Genomic DNA, 14,350 nt, shown 5'->3' with positions numbered 1-14,350 from the left:
TTATCCACCTTGACGAGCACATCCTCAACTATGCCCCTTGGGTAAGTAATGGAACGGTCCGCCAATTGTAGCGACATGTATGTGGGTTTTGGATCAGGCAGATCCAGCTTTTTAAAGATCGACAACGGCATCAGATTAATGCTTGCTCCCAAATCACAAAGGCACTTGTCAAAAGTTAGATTGCCAATGGTGCAAGGAATGGTGAAGCTTCCTGGATCTTTCAGTTTTGGTGGTAACTTTTGCTGCAGAACAGCGCTGCATTCTTCCGTGAGAGCAACGGTTTCAAGGTCATCCAGTTTCACCTTCCTTAAAAGAATAGTCTTCATAAACTTCGCATAACTAGGCATTTGTTCCAGAGCCTCAACGAAAGGTATATTGATGTGAAGTTTCTTGAACACCTCCAGAAACTTCCCGAACTGTCTATCCAGCTTTTGTTGCTGCAATCTCTTAGGAAAAGGTGGTGGAGGATAGAGCTGTTTCTCCCCTGTATTAGCCTCTGGCAGAGTGTGTTCAACAGTAGTCTTCCTTGGTTCCGCCGCTTTCTCCTTTTGCTTAGATTCTTCTTCTCTAATTTCAGCTTCTACTTCTTTTGCCTTTTCAGCCTCAGCTACTTTTCCAGACCTTAAGGTAATAGCCTTGACTTGCTCTTTAGATTCCTTCCTGCCTGGTACTTCCGTGTCACTGGGAAGAGTGCCAGGTTGACGATTGAGCACTGCATTGGCTAATTGACCGATTTGATTTTCCAAGGTCTTGATAGAAACCGCCTGACTCTTGCACAACAGCTTAAGTTCCTCAAAATCAGCACTAGTAGGTGCAGCTGCACTTCCCTGTTGAGGATATGATTGCCTTGTAGCATACTGCTGTGGTTGCTGGAATCCAGGTGGGTTAAACTGTTTACTCACTCCTTGCTGATATGGTGGCTGAATAGCATTCTGATTATTCCCCCAGCTGAAATTTGGATGATTTCTGTTATTAGGATGATAGGTCGCTGGCACAGGCTGCTGTTGTCGCTGATAATTATTCACATACTAAACAGATTCGTTGACAAGAGAACACTGATCCGTAGCATGAGAACCTGCACAAAGCTCACAAACCATAGCTATTTGATTAACTCCATACGTAGCCAGAGAATCAACCTTCATTGATAGCGCTTGGAGCTGGGCTGTAATAGCGGTGGCTGCAGCAACTTCCAGAATACCTGCGACCTTGCCTGACGTCATCCTCTGAGTTGGGTTTTGATGCTCATTTGCAGCCATCGTCTCTATAAGATTATACGCCTCAGTATAGCTTTTAGCCCATAAGGCTCCTCCAGCTGCTGCATCGAGCATGGGCCGAGATTGGGCCCCCAAACCATTATAGAAACCAGTGATCACCATCCAATCCGGCATTCCATGATGTGGACATTTTCTCAACATTTCCTTGTAGCGTTCACAAGCCTCGCACATAGATTCTGTAGGTTGCTGCGCAAACTGAGTAAGAGCACTCCTCATAGCAGCAGTCTTTGCCATTGGATAAAACTTCACCAGAAACTTTTGCGCAAGATCTTGCCACGTAGTGATGGACCCAGCTGGTTCAGAATGTAACCAGTCTTTAGCCTTATCCCTCAGTGAGAATGGGAAAAGCCTCAACTTGATAGCCTCATCAGTCACGCCATTATACTTAAAAGTGCTGCAGATCTCGACAAAATTCCTTATGTGCATGTTGGGGTCTTCAGTTGCCGCTCTTCCAAAAGAAACAGAATTCTGCACCATCTGAATAGTGCCCGGCTTGATTTCAAAGGTGTTAGCTTGAATAGACGGATGAAGGATGCTTGACTGAATGTCATCAATTTTAGGCCGAGAAAAATCCATAAGAGCTGGATCAGCTTGAACAATACGATCTCCCATGTTTACTGGTTCTTTCTGCTCAGTTCCTGAATCCGAATCCTCAAAATCTAACTTCTCCGGAATATCAAGAACTTCGTCTGTCTCCTCAGCTGTATCTAAAGTCCTCTTGCGAGCACGAGAACGAGCTTGCATAAACGCTTGCTAAAGTACCTGAAACACAACCGAAAAGTGTAAGTAACTACTACGTCCTAATCACTGAGTCCTAATGACCAATTATGGTAAGTACATAAACTAAACAAATACGCCGAGTCCCCGGCAGCGGCGCCAAAAACTTGTTAGGGCGAAAACACGCACTAATATTCACGCAAGTATACGCGTTCGCAAGTAATATAGAATACTTTCTAGTTCGTTCCCTCAGAGACACAGACTAAATTATCCGTCATGTTTCTATTTGGCTTAGCTGCTCCAAAGTTCTTCTTGAACTTGAGCTTGACAAATCTTCTGGAAAGAAATGCTAGATGTTCATCAATATCTTCCATGTCGTCTTGGCTCAAAGAATCTTCATTTTCTGCTACCAGCCCCTTGCCCTTGTTTTCACAGACCTTTGAAGTTGATTCAACAGCTTTCATCTTCATATCCTTCTCTTTCTCTAACTCAGCAACTATTACTATGGATCCTCCTTTCTTCTTTCCTCTCTCCTTCCTCTCATCTTGCTCTATTTCCAGCTCATAAGTTTTCAGAATGCCATATAGTCTCTCTGTTAGGGCGAAATCACGCACTAATATTCACGCAAGTATACGCGTTCGAAAGTAATATAAAATACTTTCTAGTTCGTTCCCTCAGAGACTCAGACTAAGTTATTGTCTAATTAAACTCACTCACCAATGTATGATTACTTCTCAATGTTAAGATAATAACACTTAAAATTGTTGATTAAATATTAACTATAATTAACTACTTAATTAACCACTTAACTAACACTTCAATTTATCAATAATAAAATACTCATGAGATCACAACTTCATTATTACTTCCTTCTATAGCCATTGTTATTACCTTTAGCATGTGACAGTGATGATATTAATCGAATAACACGAAACTGAAAAAAGCCAACTTTTATTGTACTAATACCATTCTACCAAGCATCCACAATTAAGATAGAAGTTGAATAGTCATCAATTATGTTGAGTTCCTATATGTCTACAGAAATTGACAACACAACGATTTAAGCTCAAGTTATTCCTTTTGATTACATAGGGCAAATAAAACTGTTAGAGTTACCCACTAATCATGCTCAACGTACATGAACCTATGCTAGCATGACAAGTTCTAAATCTCAAGATCCACCGTCGCTTCACAAGAGATTAACACCCTATCTTATATGTTCGCGACGCACATAAGACGAATACGCACAACCAATACTAGATATCATGCAATCATCACACACTAAAGTATTAAACAATTAACTAAAGAATTCCATAATAAATCCGTTGCAACCCCATGATCACGATTAGCCCATAATAGAACTTATCGCCATCATGGGTTCATATGAAATCATGATAAACAAACACAAGAAAATAATAACTAAACTAATTATATTAAAACAGAGTACGTCACAAGAGTAAATAAGTCAAAGCAAGAAAACTAGCATCCAACGTTACAACGAAACAAGAATCACAAAAATATATGCTTCCTCTTCGTTGCGGTGTGCTAAATTGGTCTTCTTCCTTATCTCCTTCGCTTCTTGCGTAAAACACAATCTAAAACATAATCCCCTTAATACTCTCTATGAAAACGTCTCAAATCTACCTATATAATAGTCCCATAAAACTCAGATTACACAGAAGTTGGAAGCCAAACAGAAGTAGAAGTCTAAAATAATTTATCTTTTCCCCCGACCCTGCGCGGCCGCTCAGCATAGCTCCGCGGGCGTGCAGGTTGCTGCGTGGCCGCTCAGCGTTGCTGCGCGGGCGCGCAGGCCTCTATTGGAAAAAATCCAGGTTTGCTCCGTTTCTTCGCCGTAATCTGCCCATTCCTTTCCTCTCGCAATGGTGAACACATGCCAAGGCTTATTCTTGATGATTCCTCCCCCGAAATGCAACTAATACCCTGAAATGCATAAACACTAGAAAAACGCATCAAATACACAAAATACTTGATTTCAAGACACCAATTTAAGCCATTTTAAGACGTTCTAAGTGGTATAAAATGCCACTTATCACTCCACAAATACATATATACCACCTACTGATTCTTAATATGGAATGGTTCAACATACGAACCTTTGTGCCTTGTATAACAGAAGACTTCTTGTAACTCTTGAACCCTTGGTCTTCTACTTTCTGATTATTTCCTTGATTGAAAGCCAATCTTTATGATTTCCTTGTTATACCTTCATGGAATTATGAATCACCCTATGCTTTGAGATAAATTTTGTTTATTATTCATCTCATTGATTTACATTGCTTATCATATTGTTATTCTAGAATTGGATTGTTTTTAAATATGGACCGGATTCATGGTCGGATCAGATTCATGGTCATAATAGGCCAATCTGTACCTTGGATCCAGTATATAGAGCAAAGCTGGGAGCCTTGCTTCGGGTTACTACGTGACTGATCAACAACCTAATCTTGGTTTTAAAATGAAAGTGAATATCCAATTCTAATCATTGCTTATCAGAAAACTTGATTTCTTATATCATTTCAATTGACCATTGTTAATCTCAGTGACTGTCATTATGACTTGCTGAGCTAGTTAGCACACTCTTGCAAATCTATTTATGTTCTTTTCCAGTGAAAAAGGAAACTGGTGGTAGCGAGGATCCCCAGACAAGTGTGTGAGCTAGGTATCTAGGTTGAAATGGAATAAGCTAGCATATGATGTTTGGCTTAATTTATGTTGATAGTTTGTAATAAAGTTTACTTCAGTTGTAAGATAAATAAACTGGGATTTGGAACGTTTATAATATAAATAAGGTTGTGGCTTGTGGGCATACTTTAAACTGCTTCGATCCGTGGAAAATGGTAAGTAGGGTCATTACATATATATTATTATATTCATAAACATGTTTATATATGGTGTGTGTATGTGTGTTGTGGACCCCAAACTTCTGACCCGAGTTTGGAGGGCGCCACATGATGGCTGTGAAGAGAATATTCAGATACTTAAAGGGGACTCCTAACTTGGGATTATGGTATCCTAAGGAAACAAGTTTTGAAGCTATTGGATACACAGATACAGATTTTGCTGGATGCAGGGTTGACAGAAAGAGCACTGGTGGAAGTTGTCAGTTTCTTGGACAAAGACTTGTATCCCGGTATAACAAGAAACAATAATATGTGTCAACTTCCATAGTTGAAGCTGAATACATAGCTGCTAGAAGTTGATGTGCTCAAGTGCTTTGGATTAGAAATTATCTAATGGATTATGGCCTAGTGTTACACAAAATTCCGATTATGTGTGACAATACTATTGCCATATCTATTGTGGCTAACCCAGCTAATCATTCTAAAATAAAACACATTGATATAAGGTACCATTTTATTAAAGAACATGTTGCTAATGGTAACATTGAGCTCATTTTTGTTCCAACAGAAAAATAATTAGCTGACATTTTTACTAAACCTTTGGATGAAGCAACTTTCACTAGACTTGTAAGTGAAATTAGAATGTTAAATTCTTCATCCTAAAGGCAAGAACTCAGCTAAATTGTTGCAGTAGATTAATATATAAAGAATCAAAATTAATTTGATTTAATTAGAAATTAACTGGAATATGAGTTATAAATATTTCAGAAATCTCTGTATATTTATTTTCAAAATTCAAAATTTAGCTTGGGATTTTTTAATTCTAAGAAAACTGTCTAAATATTAATTTGCATTTTCAATATATAAAATTAGCACAAGGCAGAATCAAAAAGTTCAAAAGTATATAGAGAACTGGGTTCTCGATAAGTCTAAATGACTTCTCGACAAGTCATTTTGAGACTTCTCGAGTGAGTCCTCGATAAGTCATTTTTCTGACTTCTCGAAGGACTCCTCAACAAGCTTTATTATGACTTCTCAATAAGTCATTTTAGAGATCTCGATAGGTGTTAACTCACATAGTTCTCTACAACTATAAATTTTAGACTTATTAATAACTCAAAACTGATATATTTTAATTTAATAAATTATTTTGGTAAAATACTTTTGAAAAAATCAGACTGATTTTATTTTGATTTATTCAAATGAAAATTGGAAATAATTTAGTTCATTCAGGACAAACTGGGTAGTTATTTGACATCTCAACAAATCATTTTCTAGTTCTCGATAAGAGTCAGAAAAATGACATATTGATATGTATATATTCTCTTAATATGACTTCTCGATAAGTAAATCCCAAACATCCATTTTAAATCTCGATAAGTCATTTACCTTTTACTATAAATACCCAGACATCTTGACATACATCTCTTTACGCTTTCGAGATCTCTAAGTGGCCTAATTTTTCCAATTCTCAACCGCTCTCTCGTTTCAAACTCTTTCTCGTTAATTTTTCTTACCCACTCAAATTCAAGCTATTTCAATGGCATCAAATACAGTTACACATTTTATCCCAAAGGAGGGCACCAGTTACCTTGCTTTTACTGATGCAAATCAGGCTCCTGATTCTTTTAAGAGTTTTGTGAAGTTTCTTTCTGAAACTTACTTTGCAGGTGCTTTGACAGCAAATCCAGTTCTGTACTTGGATATTCTGGGGAATTTTTGGAACATGGTTGTGGTAAGGACTGTGATGCATGAAAACCAGACTACATCTATTGTTTGTAATTGCTCCATTAGAGTCCAGCTAGTGGAATTTTTTGATGATGATGTCAATGTAGCTTTGGGAATCCCAACTGTAAATTTGGTGGAGGTTCCAACACAGGATGAGCTAGCTGAGTTCAAAGACTTCATCAAATATAGTGAAAGAATCAATCTGGCTAGCCTGAACAAGAAGTTTCTCAAGGGAGAATGGTCTTTCTTATCTGACTCTATTCTGAGGGCCTTCACATGTAGAAAGACAGGGTATGACAAAATCTCTAGTGTTGTCCAAAAGCTGGTATTCTCAAAGGCCCACAACAAACACCTCAATGTAGGTCAACTTATCATGGATGAGCTAAGCACCAGGCTTATAATGCCTTTGACAGCAAGAGGTAAAGAAATTTTCCTTTCTAAATTTATAATGTCTACTTTAAATCATAAAGTGCATGACATTCAGATTTATATTTAATGGTATAGGTAGGACTAAAATACGAAATTGTATGCGAGTTTCCAAAGTTCTATTTGGTTCACTTACTACTAAAAATAAAGTACCTGTAAGTCTTAAAATCACTCCATTTATGATTGAGAGATTTAAGACTTACCCTTACCCTATGCCTGGCATGAGATCTAATATTGAATCTAGTACAACTATGGCTCCTGTCTCTGTGAAAGTACAAACACAGGACAACCAATATGGGCCTTCCCAAGCTGAGACCCTTCCTTCTGTCCCATTAGAAGCTAGGAAAGCAACCACTTCATCCTCTCAAAAGGGTGAAGTGAGTAAAAAGAAGAGAAAGCAGGCACCATTAAAAGTAGTTACTGAGAGTGGTGAGGACCAAACAGAAAAAGAGTCACCCTTGGTTAGAAAAATAAAGAAGGTAAAACAAACTGAGTTGACCACTCAAGCCACCTCTGCACCCTCCCAACAAGATGTAAAACAGGGAAGTAAACAGACTCTAGAGGCATCCTCTCAACAGGGTGTCTCTATTGAACAAAGCATCCACCCAAATGCACCTTGTAAAGAGTCTGCACAAACTCTTGAATAAATTCAAGTGTATGAAAGAAGAAATATGGATGGCATACACAAAGAGAGCACATATCTTGAAGCTCCCTCAATCATTCAGGGGGGCTGCCAAAACTCAACTCTGAAATTGAAACTCTAATTTCTCAAATTTCTTCTTCATATAATCAAGCTCTTGAATCTGATTCTCAAGAGTTTCCAACTTCAAGTGATATGGTTCGAGAAACTGTGATCACCACCCAGGAACCACATTCAGTTGGTGAGAGGCTACAAGATGGGGTAGAGCTTGATGATACCAACACAAACACAGGGTTTTCATCAGGTTTTACTGAAGACCCTGTGGTAGTTTCAAATGCACCTTCAAGTGAAAATCAACCTTCAGAGGTTGTTAGGTCTGAGGGTAGTACTTCTAAGCGGGAGCTATCTAAATTGGAGGTCCCTGTTGGGGGAACAACTCTCCTCAAAACCATAGCTGAGATTGCGCTCACAATTGAAGCTAAGAGTTCAATTTCCAATGATCTTGCTATGGGGGAGACAAGTACATCACTTTCAAGTGACAGTGTTTTGAAAGAAATACAAGGGTTTGATACTAGAGTACATGACGGTAACCTAGTTAACTCCCCTCCAATTCCAATGGAGGTTCCCACCACAAGTGGCTAACAACAAACTGTCATAACCACAACCACAGTTCAGCCTGTGAGTCAAACTGTGATGTCTGTCACATGTGGTTCTATTGAATTCTTTCCTTCCACCTCAAATCCAAATGACCAACCTTCAACATCCAATCCTTCACAACAACCATCTCACCCAATCCAACATTGGTTAGAAAATGCTCAATCCCAACCAAGCACAGTAGAGGACCTTCTGGTTGATCAACTTTCAGGCCTTGCAAACATCACACAACATATGCTCACTATAGACATGACAAATCAGGACTATCAGACAATTATAATATCTTATAATGAAGATGTTGAGAAGCAAAAGTAGAAGATAGTGAATGAAGCTGAGCAGGATGGCAATGTGGATGCTTAGCTTTCTAAGGACTTCACACTGGAGATGGATCAGGTCTTGGAAAGATTCAGGGATAAATATATCACAATTATGGGAAGTAATGCCAAGGTCCTCACTCCACAGGATATGTATGATGCAGTCAATGAAGTCTACATGTCACACCCCCAACTTAACAAACAAAATAAATATAACTATTACAATATTTAAAAGAAAGTAAACATAACCGAATCCAAGATCTTACAGTTTAGGGTTTGGAACAGCCCAACACTACCATCTATTACAACTGATTTTTAATATCGAGTCCTCACACAAAACTATCTCTTATTCGACCTGAGCTCGGATATACGCATCGGCGTCACAGGTTAAGTGAAAGTGCTCACTGGAGTAAATTTCAGAATGAAAGTGCTCACTGGAGTAAATTTCAGAATGAAATCTATGGTTTCTTGAGTGCATTAGACACTCTTAAACTACAAGTTTACCTCCAAAACTTCTACACTAGACTCTTCTGACCATAAGGCATCTCCCAAACTTGATGTGGCTCAAGGGCCTAGCTTGGGCCTCCTTGGGCCTAAGCTTAAAGTCCATGGTTCCCCTGTTTTTCTGGGCAGAAAATGTCCTGACATGAATTAACTTGTGACACATGGTTCTAACTCAAATGCTATAAACTATGGTTGGAAAAACTCCTATGACACTCCCTCTAACTAAGGCCCAACAGGGCCTAATGAGGGCCTACCCATGACATGGTCAAAACTTCCTATTTCTAAGTTGCAACAAAACTGTCCCCTGCTGGACAGATTTTATGATTCCACTTGTGCACCTAACCAAACGACTTGCAAACCTCCAAAAAACACCTAAAACCTTTTATATACTCCTAATTCTAGCTTCTGGTGGCTTGGGCCTCAAAGTGCACAACAATGACATGGTCAAAACTCACTCTAAACCTCAGGGTACCAAACTGATTTTCTGCAGAAACTAATACTCTCCTTTCACCAAGGTTCTTACTTAACAAACCCAACCAACAACAACCAAAAACCCAACCCAAACCTTAACTAAGGTGTTCTACTGAACTAACTCGCTTACATTAATGGGATCCCTAGGAAACTTTTAAGCCTACAATATAAATGTGGAAAGGACTCGCGTCTCAGTCCAGATCCACTATTCAAGAAAACATTTATCCCCCTTTGGGACTGAAAATCCATATTTTAATCATTTCAAAAACTGATGTCGATTGATAATAAAATCTCTTAAACAGTAAACATTTTTATCAAGGGATTCTAGATCAAATTCAAACACTGGAAATATGTCACAAAATGCCAGGGCCATGATCCACTAGACTTTACTTTATTAGGGTAATTGAAAAGTTTCCATATACAAGAACTTTGACAAGGTGTTCTAGCAAGGATATTAGATAATATGAAAGAATAATGCCGAACTAGGCTTAAAGCAAGGACTGTAGACAAGGTATATGTATAACATCAAGAAGATAAGCATCAAGGGTTAAGGTATAAAGAAAGTGATCATCAGCTTAAGGTATATCAGGATGTCAAACTTTAGGGTAAGGAAAGGGTTATCAAACAATCATGAACAACTCCAAAGAATCTGGTTTTTAAGTATCAGGGTAAGGTTTCTATTGGGATTCAAGCATTAGGGTGAGATGTCAAGAATTTAGGAATCAATAGTATGTTGATCAAGAGGATCAAACAAGTATTATAACAAATCTTTATTTTTATCATGGCATTCCAATTACTTTGATGTACTAGCATGATACGACCTTCGATCTACTTGCAATATGAAATTGAGGGTTCATGGCATTTCTATATAATACGAAGATAGATTTAAGAATCACTTGGTTCTAGTATATCAAGATTACTCAGGATACTCGCATCAATATATGAACTAATTAACACACATTTGCAGTGTAGACGAAAAACAGGTTGAATCACTTGCCTTGAGAAAGGCTGGTATGGTCTGGCTGGTAGGAGCAACTGGAACCTTTACTCGACCTTTATGGAAAGTTTACCCTCGTCTCGAGATCCTACATAAATAATAATAATTCTCATTATAATATATTCTCACCAACTTAACCTATTTACAACCCGAAATTAAACATAAATGGCACTTAGGCCTATATGCACTCAATTTATAATTACCTTATAAATACCATAGTCCACATAGCCACATATACTCACATATCATATTTTAATATCAAATAATATCACACCATCATAATGCAACACTAGGCTTGGATGATCTCGACCTACAACTTAAGTCACTTGGTCGCTAAACTAGACAAAGTCTCCAAATTTTGGCTTTCTTACTCAATGCGCTTTTACTAAACTATCCAAAACCTATTGACCCTGGCCTTTAATTCTAATGGCTTTATTCTATCTTGCAACCATACGGTCAACCTAGGTCTTACTCATAAGTGCTCTAAAACTATGTGTTAAGTGAAAGTGCTCATTGGAGTAAATTTCAGAATAAAATCTATGGTTTCTTGAGTGCATTAGACACTCTTAAACTACAAGTTTACCTCCAAACCTTCTACACTAGACTCTTCTGATCATAAGGCATCTCCCAAACTTGAAGTGGCTCAAGGGCCTAGCTTGGGCCTCCTTGGGCCTAAGCTTAAAGTCCCTGGTTCCCCTGTTTTTCTGGGCAGAAAATGTCCTGACATGAATTAACTTGTGACACATGGTTCTAACTCAAATCCTATGAACTATGGTTGGAACAACTCCTATGACACTCCCTCTAACTAAGGCCCAACAGGGCCTAATGAGGGCGTACCTATGACATGGTCAAAACTTCCTATTTCTAAGTTGTAACAAAACTGTCCCCTACTGGACAGATTTTATGATTCCACTTGTGCACCTAACCAAACGACTAGCAAACCTCCAACAAACACCTAAAACCTTTTATATACTCCTAATTCTAGCTTCTGGTGGCTTGGGCCTTAAAGTGCACAACAATGACATGGTCAAAACTCACTCTAAACCTCAGGGTACCAAACTGATTTTCTGCAGAAACTAATACTCTCCTTTCACCAAGGTTCTTACTTAACAAACCCAACCAACAACAACCAAAAACCCAACCCAAACCTTAACTAAGGTGTTCTACTGAACTAACTCCCTTTCATTAATGGGATCCCTAGGCAACTTTTAAGCCTACAATATAAATGTGGAAAGGACTCGCGTCTCAGTCCAGATCCACTATTCAAGAAAACATTTATCCCCCTTTGGGACTGAAAATCCACATTTTAATCATTTCAAAAACTGATGCCGATTGATAATAAAATCTCTTAAACAGTAAACATTTTTATCAAGGGATTATAGATCAAATTCAAATACTGGAAATATGTCACAAAATGCCAGGGTCATGATCCACTAGACTTTACTTTATTAGGGTAATTGAAAAGTTTCCATATACAAGAACTTTGACAAGGTGTTCTAGCAAGGATATTGGATAATATGAAAGAATAATGCCGAACTAGGCTTAAAGCAAGGATTGTAGACAAGGTATAGGTATTATAACATCAAGAAGATAAGCATCAAGGGTTAAGGTATAAAGAAAGTGATCATCAGCTTAAGGTATATCAGGATGTCAAACTTTAGGGTAAGGACAGGGTTATCAAACAATCATGAACAACTTCAAAGAATATCTGGTTTTTAAGTATCAGGGTAAGGTTTCTATTGGGGTTCAAGCATTAGGGTGAGATGTCAAGATTTTAGAAATCAATAGTATGTTGATCAAGAGGATCCAACAAGTATTATAACAAATCTTTATTTTTATCATGGCATTCCAATTACTTTGATGTACTAGCATGATACGACCTTCGATCTACTTGCAATATGAAATTGAGGGTTCATGGCATTTCTATATAATACGAAGATAGATTTAAGAATCACTTGGTTCTAGTATATCAAGATTACTCAGGATACTCGCATCAATACATGAACTAATTAACACACATTTGCAGTGTAGACGAAAAACAGGTTGAATCACTTGCCTTGAGAAAGGCTGGTCTGGTCTGGCTGGTAGGAGCAACTGGAAGCTTTACTCGACCTTTATGGAAAGTTTACCCTCGTCTCGAGATCCTACATAAATAATAATAATTCTCATTATAATATATTCTCACCAACTTAACCTATATACAACCCGAAATTAAACACAAATGGCACTTAGGCCTATATGCACTCAATTTATAATTACCTTATAAATACCATAGTCCACATAGCCACATATACTCACATATCATATTTTAATATCAAATAATATCATACACATCATAATGCAACACTAGGCTTGGATGATCTCGACCCACAACTTAAGTCACTTGGTCGCTAAACTAGACAAAGTCTCCAAATTTTGGCTTTCTTACTCAATGTGCCTTTACTAAACTATCCAAAACCTATTGACCCTCACTTAGGCCTTTAATTCTAATGGCTTTATAATATCTTGCAACCATAGCGGTCAACCTAGGTCTTACTCATAAGTGCTCTAAAACTATGTGTTAATTGAAAGTGCTCACCGGAGTAAATTTCAGAATGAAATCTATGGTTTCTTGAGTGCATTAGACACTCTTAAACTACAAGTTTACCTCCAAAACTTTTACACTAGACTCTTCTGACCATAAGGCATCTCCCAAACTTGATTTGGCTCAAGGGCCTAGCTTGGGCCTCCTTGGGCCTAAGCTTAAAGTCCATGGTTCCCCTGTTTTTCTGGGCAGAAAATGTCCTAACATGAATTAACTTGTGACACATGGTTCTAACTCAAATCCTATGAAATATGGTTGGAAAAACTCCTATGACACTCCCTCTAACTAAGTCCCAACAGGGCCTAATGAGGTCCTACCCATGACATGGTCAAAACTTCCTATTTCTAAGTGGCAACAAAACTGTCCCCTGCTGGACAGATTTTATGATTCCACTTGTGCACCTAACCAAACGACTTGTAAACCTCCAACAGATACCTAAAACCTTTTATATACTCCTAATTCTAGCTTCTGATGGCTTGGGCCTCAAAGTGCACAACAATTACATGGTCAAAACTCACTCTAAACCTCAGGGTACCAAACTGATTTTCTGCAGAAACTAATACTCTCCTTTCACCAAGGTTCTTACTTAACAAACCCAACCAACAACAACCAAAAACCCAACCCAAACCTTAACTAAGGTGTTCTACTGAACTAACTCCCTTACACTCAAAATAATCTTGGTGGAGATCATCCTTACCTAAGGTGCAACATAGCAAAACAAAGGAAATCATATTACATAACTTACAAGCCATTAAGTTTTTGAAAACGACAAGTTATATATATTTTTTTTATAAATATGTACGAATTAATACCACATATCAAGGAGCACTAATCAAGATTAATATCTTATCCCTACTGAAATTAAGGCTTACTAACAAAATCAATCCAAATGATCAAAAACTTCCAAAATTCCAAAAGAAATCTACATGCATGCATGACTTCGAGTCTTATAAACCAAAACAACATGCTTTCCAAATAAATTTTACCATGAAATCAACATGCAAGCCTAGAATAAGCTATAACTAGATGATCACTTAGCATGCAAAGGGTTTTATCAAGTTTTTGATACAAAATTTATGTTATCACCACCAAAAACAGATAAAATTGAAACAAGACAACAAAACATCCTGAAGAACCATTCATTCGGCTCCCTCAAGGTCATGGCCGAATGAAGTGG

The 14,350-nt window shown here is 37.9% G+C and overlaps 1 non-coding gene across 1 annotated transcript; it reads left to right on the top strand.

Moving 5' to 3' along the window:
• The first annotated feature begins 1,386 nt into the window (after positions 1–1,386).
• On the top strand, positions 1,387–1,493 carry LOC141699036 (small nucleolar RNA R71). The gene has a single exon (XR_012565527.1). It is a non-coding gene; the product is annotated as a small nucleolar RNA R71 (small nucleolar RNA).
• The last annotated feature ends 12,857 nt before the right edge of the window (positions 1,494–14,350 follow it).

Source organism: Apium graveolens, chromosome 11 (assembly GCF_009905375.1).
Source record: "Apium graveolens cultivar Ventura chromosome 11, ASM990537v1, whole genome shotgun sequence".
NCBI classification, from domain to species: Eukaryota; Viridiplantae; Streptophyta; class Magnoliopsida; order Apiales; family Apiaceae; genus Apium; species Apium graveolens.
Note: the sequence above shows the minus strand (reverse complement) of the source record. Positions and strands in the feature narration are given on the sequence as shown.